The sequence below is a fragment of the Aythya marila genome, assembly GCF_965140915.1.
Source record: "Aythya marila genome assembly, chromosome: 1".
In the NCBI taxonomy this organism is placed as follows: domain Eukaryota; kingdom Metazoa; phylum Chordata; class Aves; order Anseriformes; family Anatidae; genus Aythya; species Aythya marila.
The window spans coordinates 159,686,659-159,696,763 of record NC_139042.1 but is presented as its reverse complement, the minus strand read 5'-3'; the positions used below and the strand labels follow the sequence as shown (position 1 = coordinate 159,696,763).

The 10,105-nt window shown below is 36.0% G+C and overlaps 1 long non-coding RNA gene across 1 annotated transcript in view; it reads left to right on the top strand.

Moving 5' to 3' along the window:
* Nucleotides 1–351: 351 nt before the first annotated feature.
* Nucleotides 352–10,105, top strand: part of LOC309876944 — a 30,289-nt gene continuing 20,535 nt past the window's right edge. Inside the window, exon 1 of the long non-coding RNA XR_014317288.1 lies at nucleotides 352–546. This is a non-coding gene — a long non-coding RNA (uncharacterized lncRNA). The remainder of the gene's footprint in view (nucleotides 547–10,105) is intronic.

Here is a 10,105-nt window from a genome sequence, read left to right as displayed (position 1 = left end):
CATGCTCACCACAGGGTTGCATTCCCAATCCACAGGGCTCCCCTCTTTTCAGGTGAATCTACAGCACTGCTACAGCTGCCAACAAATATCTTCCTTAGGTTGTTCTCGTCAAACAAATTGCATGAGCTATATGCAATTATACTGTCTGCCAATCCAGCTTGATAATCATGACTTTTATGAAAAAGTAGAGCTAGTGTTGCTTTGATGCCTGGGAGGAGCGACCCACAAGCACGTTTGCTTTCATATGTTAAGAGTACTGTACGCTTTTGTGTGTATTTCATGGGCTCAGGAAAAGTGGATTGTCATTGGTTTGGATTTGCTTAAAATTGAGCTTCTTTTAGCAAAACATAAAATGTAGTATTTTACACAACTATGTAGCATATTTTGTTGAACTTCTATGATAAAACCAGATTGATGATACTTCCCTAAAAGTACCTAAAGAGGACTTTTTTTTTTTTTTTTTTTTTTTTAACAGATGAAAAATTCTTCTGTCTTTAATAGAGATGATCTGAAACCCTAAGAATTTTGCCAGGCTTCATGAAACATGTAAGTATGAATTAAGATCATTGTGTGTTTTACATTCTCTGTGAGTTTATTTAATCTTAAACCTGGGTTTAAGCCCTTTAGCCTGTAGGGCATTGTTAGTAGGATGTCCTACTGTTTAATAAATGTCCTAGTGTTCATAAATATTCTTCCCGTAAACAATACATTTTATGATTAGATCTTTAGTATTTTCTCCTCCTTTGTTATTAATTCGTTGTTATAACTCTCTTATTATTCAAATTTTGAGTTAATTCTGGTAGGAGACTATTCCTGCAGTAAGTAATCATTTGGGGAGACTGTATAAACTACTAGACTTGTTCAACAGTAAAGTTGTGCCTTATAGTGATTGCAGTGAAATTTTGCTTTACCAGCCAACATTTAGAATTAATAGTGAGTTTCCATGAAGCTTGTAGTATTATAAGTAGACTCTACATTGACCCCCTTTCAGTTTCCTGAATACAATAGGGTAAAATATACCTAGTTTTTTTGGAGAGTTGATTCTCTTGTGAGAATAGGACTTCACTGACTCAAAGTTGAGCAAATACCTGAACTGTTTTGGAAGTCTACCTTTGGTTACCTGTGTTACCACTCCCACAGCTGCAGCAAGGCTGTACCAAAGATCAGCTGCTCCAAAGCCCTAGTTTAAGGTACAGAGGAGATCAGACTGGAATTAGGTTCCCAAAAGATTGGCACATGTTCTGTTCAGTTACTTCCACATTGGAGTATAGTCTCCAGCAATGGTGTGAGTCAAAAAATTGGTAATGGGATTACCTCAAAACCACGTGTTTCTTTCTGTATGCTAGAAGCCTGGTTTATAATAAGTCGGTGGTTGCGCTGTATTATTAACAGGTGCATCAAAATGGAAGGATAGGCTGCCATTTAGGCAATCTTCCTAATCTAACAGGAATCTACTTGGCCAGACTTGCCACCCAGGTCCCACAGAATAGGTCATTTATTTATTATGTTTATTTAGGTATGTTTGTGTAGCTAGGTTACTGACTATTTTAGCCTATTTTTGATATGACACTATATAAATCTAGAATAGTATTTAGTATGATAATGCCCATCTTTTTTCTGACTATGTAGTAAAAAAAATAAATAGGAACTTGTGGCAGAAAAAAATATTGGAGGCTTGAACAAACTATGCTTTATGAGGAGCAGTCCTAAATAGGAATGGAGACTGTTTTGTGTAGCTATGAGTTCAAGAAATCATAGAATGCTTTGGGTCGGAAGGGACCTTAAGGATCACCTGGTTCCAACCCCCAGTCATGGGCAGGGACACCTCCCACCAGACCAGGCTGCCCAAAGCCCCATGAGCCTGGCCTTGAGCACCTCCAGGGATGGGGCATCCACAGCTTCTCTGGGCAGCCTGTGCCAGGGCCTCACCACCCAGATATAAGTCACTGAGATGAATCCACTGACACCAAGTATTGATGTAGTGTTGTGTATTGTTTAACCTAATGATTTTGGTGTGGCATTTCCTTCTTCCTTCTTCTTTTTGTCCACATCTTGCTGACAGTAGCTGAGTACTAGAATCACAGAAATGTGGTGATCTTGGGGGTGGAATGCTATCACTCTGTAACAGGAAATGGTAATTCTATGTGAGAAGTTAACCGTGATTAGATTTTACTCTTGTATGTCTAGTTGGATTTGAAAGGTAAATCTTGGTAGTAGAGTATAATGATTTCTTAGATGTTTGAACAATGTTTTGAGTGCTGTTATGTTGCAGGATCCAACCAGGTTATTGGAAAAAGTGATTAATGCAAAGGTGTGGTGGCAGAGAAAGCAATAAAAGAACCTGACTGTTTCCCTTTGCTGTTTTCATCTGAAGTCTTCATTCCAAAATGTTGACTTTTGACCCTGATGTGTTTAGTCAGGCTTAACCTTTCTTTTATGAAGCACCCTTTAGAAAAGCTCAGATCTACAGGTCAATGTGGGTGGAGAAGACTCATAATAAGCACTCCACCAATCTTTTTATCATAGTCATTATCATCTTTATTAACCCTTACAAAAGTGTAAGATTGATCATGGGTTGCTTGAAGACACCTGAACATTCAAGCTGATCATACAGTACTTAAACTGTGTACAGGGGCTCTGCTGGGGTCAAAGCACAGATGTGTGCATATTTCCCTTTTGCATGTAGAGAAATGTGCAAGGGCACAAGTTTATGGGCTATCAGAAGATAAACATGCAAACTTGTGTGTTGATAGCAACAGGGAGTCACTATGGTGGCTCTGGATTTTAGATTAGTGATTTCCATGTGGTTGGGGTTCTTATGCTCAGCTTTTGGGCAGGTAGAGTGTATTTTCCCTGTATGGTTACAATGAAATGGCATAGATATGGGGGATGGCATCTAACAAAAATGGTATTAGAGCTAGCTAGGAGAGCTAGGAGTCCTTCAACTTATTTATTTATTTATTTATTTTATTTTTTAAGAAAGGGAAATTTTATTGAAGGATTGTATTTATTTTGACAAACTGTTTCTGGAGAACTTTCCAGGTCCGGAGAGATAAAATTGGTACTTGGGAAAGATCATCAGAGTAGACAGAACTATAGAGCATTGAGACCAGTGAAGCTCTAAATTAGCAAAAGCTAGGTGGGGAGCTTCTAGTTGCTTCTCTGATCAATGGGACAGTGCTCTGAATGAGGTGCTTTTAATTATGGAACAATCCATATTTATTATTTAAATTATTTAAATTGTATATTTTTATAAGTATATGTGTAAAGTTGTCTATTTTTTCATAAGATTTTGTAAACCCTCATACTAATTATATGAGGGGAGTCCTGTATACATATGCAGGTATATATGCAGTCTTTAGAATGCATTTACTTGTGCAGACATTTTCTTGGTAGAAATTTAAAAACTCTCTCCTAAATTTTAGGAAGATAAATGAAAAAAATGTGGCGATATGGACTCAAAACAAGTTTTCCTCCTAGAGTTCCTCCCAAAGGTAGTAAGTTGGGTGTTAGTTATTCTACGTTATTACAACTACTGCTTGCTTCCAATAGAGGTTGAGTAAACGGTTTTATTGGACTATGTCCTAAGAGACAACAAATGTGGGTAACTTTAATTCAAAGCCTAAGGGTGTTTGATTCTGGAATACAACTCCTTATTGAGGTGTGCATTAACAGCTTCACTTCTTTCAGTTTAATGAGGTTCTGGTTTTACTATTCTTATGATGACAACTGTTAAAACAGTGATGGGAGTGGCATTTAGTGTAAGTATGCTGTAAATTAATACCTTTTGCGTTGTTACTGCTTGTAAAGATGAATCACAATAACAGTTGGTTTGTCCATTGTTTTACTAAAGTTTGCCATTTCCTGAATTTGGGAACACAGCCAGCTCTTTCAGACTCCTCCACAGAAAAAAATGTTCTTTATTGCAGTGATTAAGCCTTTCTTAGGAAGAGGAAAATCTTATTGATTTAGGATTTTTCTGATCTCTCTGTTGCTAGTATTGATAGACTATCTCTTCAGTCTGTAGCTTATGACATTGTGATTGTATTTTAATTGTATTTTCACTTATCTGAAGACTGCTTTTTTAGTAAACTTTTGCTATGGTACTTCATTTATTGCCTTATTAAATTAAATTAGTTCAACAAATTCCAAACCTTCATCATGCTTGTGCAAGCTTTAACTTTACTTCGCTGACCTAATTAGATACAACTGTTCATACAAACTTAGTTGACTTATGTTATTATATTGTAGCTCCATGGTTGTCATAAGATTTCCTAAAACACTGTTTTCAGCTTTATCTTAAGAGTCTTGTCTATGCACTTGTGTGCATGGGAGTGCATGCAGATTTTCATAGACAGTGCTGAGTCCATCTCATTCTCAATTGACCATGTGGGACTATTAAGAACTTGCAAAATTTCAGCAGTTATGCATCTTATCAGTACTAAGATTTAGTTTTAAAAGCTTCCTTTTCCATTGTGTTTAGAACCTGCATTTACTGAGATGAACAAGTAATATTTCTGATGAAATGAGTAGTATTTCTGATGAAATTAAAGTTGATCCTTCTGAGTGAGTGCTTAATATTTTTAAGTTTCAATAAAACATCTTTATTGTATATAAATTATAAATAATAATTATATACATTATTATATATAAAATTAATATTTTAAATTATTAATAATTATATAAATATTTACATGTATATACATAATTGTATATATAATGTATATAAGAGAAATTTCTGATGATAGCAGTGCATCAGTGGAAATGTAAAACTTGCCACAAACAGCCTTTTTTGTTCTAATGGCAATAAAGGACCTGGTCTCTCTGGTTCATTGTTTATTGCACCTCCTTTCTGCTTGAACAGTAAAGACTCATCTTAGGAAGAAATGAAGGATACCGTGGTCCTTAAATGTATATTTAATATAAAAATCTAAAAAATGTTTTAATGTTTTAATATAAAATGTTTTAATATAAAAATCTAAAAATGTTTAGATTTTGCTCATATTAGCAGGAAAGTTGTAAGAAAGACCCACTAAGGCAGAACTTGGCTATACATATTATCATTTTAATAGAAATGAGAATATTTCAGTCTAAATTAAGTTTGGAATAGGGTTTAGAATTTGACTGAGAATGAATCAAGTTTAGATGGATAGAAGGCGTAGGCTTTGCAATTCATATCCTGATTATGGAAATGCTAAAAGACCAGTTGCATTTGCAGCTGCAAATTTGTCACTATTGAAGTGGTGACGTGCCTTTTGAAATCATCTCTTAGAGTAAAGATGCCTGTTTTAGAATGTGGGTCTAAACAGATTTTGCAACTGGATACTCAGTTTGCAATTGGGTACTAGTTTTCCCCTGATAGTAAGACTAAAACTGTTGACTTAAGTGCAGATAATTTCAAGAGATGCATCATAAGTGACATCAGAGTCCAGTAAAATAAACGAAACGGAACCCATAAAGTAAAATCAGTAATATAAATGCTGAGTAACGATTTTTGGCTTTTATCCCCTCTTTCCTTTCCTGGTTTTCTCTGATTATCGCAATGACAACTCAAGGAAGAAAAAAAAAAGATTAAAAAAAGAAAAATGTTACCTCTCTGCGTCAGTTTTGTGTCCTATTCATACCTGCTTGGTGGACTTTTAACAAAGGTTTGGTAAAGTTCTTTGGGAATTCATATATATGAAAGTGACCTGAGTAAATCCAATTGTAGAATTGGGATTATGCTTTGTAAGTGTTCTGTGAGTACGGTATGTAAGCATTGCCCCACTATTAGGGATCATAAGGCTGCTTCATTCCCAAACATTGCGGAATCGCAAACTAATTGTATTATGTGAACTCCAGTTGTATGTTTTCCTGTTCAACAAAAGTGAAGCTGTCCCATTTAACTATGAAGTAATGTCTGCCATTCCATTTGTCCTCAACTGAACTCAATGTACAGACCTCTTATATAATAAAAAGGAATGAATGCAAAGAATGAACATGTCGTTCCAGTACTTTGCTGTACGTTTCAATTTTATGCTGACACTGCTTGCCCTAAACTGTTTTAAAATATAATGTGCATGCATAATACCAAGATGTTAGTTTATTTTAAGATAGGATAAGTTATTTTACCAACTTCTGCTGCAATGATTTTGATTCATGCAAAGAAACTGTCTCTGTCTCATTTCTAAGGGACCACGTACTTCCACAGATGAAACCACAGAACTGCTCTCTTGGCAGATATTTTAAGAGATCTTACCTGCATATAGCTTTTGAATATTTGGCATCTTATGAGCTATAACTTGATGTACAATATATTACCTCACAGTATTTCTGAGTGAATAGACTTAGTATTTTAAAATACTAAATGCAGTTTCAAATGTAAAGTGATCTAAAGAAACCGTGCCTTCAGGTGTTCTCCTTTTGAGTAATGTTTTGTGAAGTAAACATTTAGGAGAAAAGTAGACAAATATATTACTCCGCACATGAAGTCCAGCATAAGACAACAATAGAAGTCAGATTTTGATGTGCTTGAAGACAACTCACTAGGTGGGCAGCAAAATTTGGATCACAGTCAGAAGTCTTTTCCTACTGTACTATCAGTGTATACTGCAAACTGAAGTTGGGGGGAGGGGGAAGAGAGGGGAAGACTGACTTCCCCTCTGCTTTTTTATCTGCTTTTTTACATAAGCTAGAAAATGAACTTCTAAACTTATTTCACTTGAAGATGCAAGCTGGATGGGAATCCAGCTATTTAGATAATGTAATTTCATTGTCAGATCAATATGGAGTACCTGTTTTTGTGAATATAAATTGCAATTTATCTGTCCCAGATCCCATAAATTGTCAAATTAAATATTTTCTAGTCAATAACAGTGGCTGAAAAAGGTCTGGATTAAGGCAGTGTGATTTAACACATAACACTATGAATATTTTGAATGAACTTTATAGTCAGGTGGCCACAGAGTATGCAATTCCTAAACAAGGCGTCCTTTGGGGAGCAAGTTCTATGGTGCACAGCATATCCTAAGCCACAGCTGGGATCTCAAGCTGTCATCTCAGCTTGACTGGCTCACAAAGTTGGAAGTATGCAGAAAAATGTTAAACAATGCCTTCCACACTTTTTAGTCCTTATGTCTAATCTGTGGTGGTTTGCAAAGGAGTTTATGCACTGGCAGGAATACGTTAAAATAGTTTTGTGTCAATGCAATGTATTTTGGAGGTTGTATTGCCCTTTTATACATCTGCAACCTCATCCGTTTATCAAGAGGAGACATTATGAAGTTTGAAGTTACAAATCTCTGATGCAGAATATGAGCCCCACAAAGTAAAGGTAGTTGTTCATCTTGAAGGGGGCACGTTTGAATCCAAAACTCATCTTTAGGACAGAAGCAAGACAGTAAGCTCTTTATGTTAATAGGAACATGAGTTTTTCTGCCTGGAACAGAGCAATCAACCAATTCTTTAGCATTGAAAATGTTGAAAAGGACCCTGGGTTAAAAAGAACCAGTCCTGGTCCCCAGATCTGGTTCCCGTGTACATTTTGCTAGGTGAAGAGCTGGTTGGATGGCTGAACTGAAAGTGTCCAGAGTTCATGCCAATTGCTTGCTGGTCACCAGTGGCATTCCCTACAGCTCAGTCTTGGTGCCAGTTGTTTTTAATGTGTATCAGTGATCTGCATGAGGGGAACAAGTGACCCTCACTAAGCTTGCAGACAATACCAAGTTGGGTGGCACTGTTGATCTGGTTGAGGGCAGGAGGGCTTTGCAGAGGGATCTGCAAATGTGAGGGAATGATCTCAGGTTGTGCACAAGGAGGTTTAAATTGGATATTCGAAAGAATTTATTTTTTGAGAGGGTGGTTAGGCATTGGAACAGGCTGCTTAGGGGGGTGGTTAAGTCATCATCCCTGGAGGTACTTAAGAGGTGCATGGATATGGCACATAGGGACATGGCTTAGTTATGAGACTTAGTGGGTCAGGTTGATGGTTGGACTTGATCTTGAAAGTCTTTGCCAACCTAGATGATTCTATGATCTGTATTTTGGAAGGGCTTTACTTAGCAAAGTTAATGTGGATATCTTATAAAAGTTTAAGTAAAATTAAGTGTTCTGTTCTCAACATATCTGTTTTCAGTAATGTGTCTTGCTATATTGGTGAAGATGAAGAAACGTAGAATAACTGAAATCAAGTCTGAAAATTCAATGTAAAAATAAATATTCTCTGTAATTAAAAAGTAAATTCCCATATGAGTAGACCGCTGTAGAATTTGTTACTTCAGGGCTTCTTATAACCTCCTTTGAAAAAGTTCTTTTTTTACAAGTACTCATGGAAACAGCAGAAGAGGAGGATCACTGGCATATCTAGTAGGATTATTTCTATGACTTCAGTGGTAATCTTACATAGAAGAGAGCTACAAATTGACTTAAGTAGTTTTGCAGACTCATGTTAACCAATGATGCTGATTCTACTAGTGAGGAAAAATTTCAAACATTTCAAGTATTTTTCAAACAGTAACCCTGGCCAGATTGGCTTGAATAAATTCTAAACAATTATTTTTCAGTGGTTAAGTAAAACTATCAATTTTTGCTTTGTTTTGAAAAAAAACCCAAAATTTTCAAACTTTCTTTTAACAAGTCCCTTCCCAGCTGTTCCAGTGGCAGGAACTAAAATTTCCTGCTGCTGTGCAAAAGAGGACTTGAAATAGTTGTAAATTAACCTTTTTTTTTTTTTTTTTTTTTTCTTTTTAACCAAAATAATTTGAGAACAGTAGGTAGGCAGTGAGTTCTAGGCTGATCTAAAAGTAAGGCCAAGTGGAATTATAGAAAGAATTTCTGAAAACCAAAATAAGAGTGAGCATCAAGAAAAGTAATGGAACATAAAGGGAAGGAAGGTATGGTGAAAGGGAAAGGTAGATATGAAGGGAAAAAAAAGAGAAAAAATATGTTTTTATAGTGCAGCCACAGCTAGTAAAAGTTATATTTTCTTTATCCATCTGGATTGAGATATAGCTTTTTTCATCAGTGAAGGCAGTTTGCTGCTTTCAGATCACTGCTGCCAGCTACCATTTTGGGAACTTTGTTGCTTATGGTATTTGTGATATTTCCCCCTTAAGAAGGAGCCAACATTTTGTTCTAGTGATGACTGAACAGAAGAATGCCTCTGAATTTTTTTTTTTTTATACACTTTGGGGGTTTTGTTACACAGAAGCCATCAGTAGAGATGCAGCAACAAAACAAATCTATTCAAAAGGGAGTAAATTCATTCTGTGCATTGTACATAAACAGGCTTAAAAGTACATTGTCTTCAGGAAGAACATGAAGCATCAAGTTTTTGAGGGTGGTAGAAAAACAACATTAATTTCTCTTATTCATTAGTGACAAAAGAATATTTGCTTACCTGCAAGACAGACATGTCTGTTGTTATATCTGATATCTGTACTTTGTACAATATTTCTGTAGAAAACAAAACAAGTATTGTCTGTATTGTTTTCTCAGACCATTGTTACTTGTTCTGATTTGTTTACAGTATTTTTGCTGTTGGTCAATGGCAAAGCCTGCAGACATAGACATTCCCGCATTTGGCAATTTTCATACTAAAAGCATCACTTTAAAAGCACAACACTGCAGATTACAATAACCTGCCCCATATCAAACCATGCAATTCAAGTGCAAGTTCTGGAGTATCTCTTGTCATATCTTTTTCCATAATTAGCTTGCAGAGTGGAAAGCTCTTCTGGGGTGGGGAAGGTTTGGTTTCATTGCTGTCTTCTAGTTACCAGATACAGGCTGTTTTAGATACGGAGTCAAAATGCCAAAATATGGTATAAAACCTTACAGTCCTGCCTTGAAGTAGAGGAATGGACTGGATGACATTTTAAGTCCTACTTTCTTGAGTCCTTGTTGTAGAAAGAAAGAACTTTTCTGATTCTTTGCCCTTGGGAACAGAGTAGTCCAACCAGTAGCTGTGTCTCATTTATACAAAAGGACATAAATTGTCAGTCAGCTGTCACTGCCAGAGAGCTGTGATGACAGTGTGGAATGTAAAAATAAGTGGTGTCTATGGTTGTTTGTCCATAAACCATGTAAAACTTTAAGGACTAAAAGTCTTATAAATACTGTTTATCAT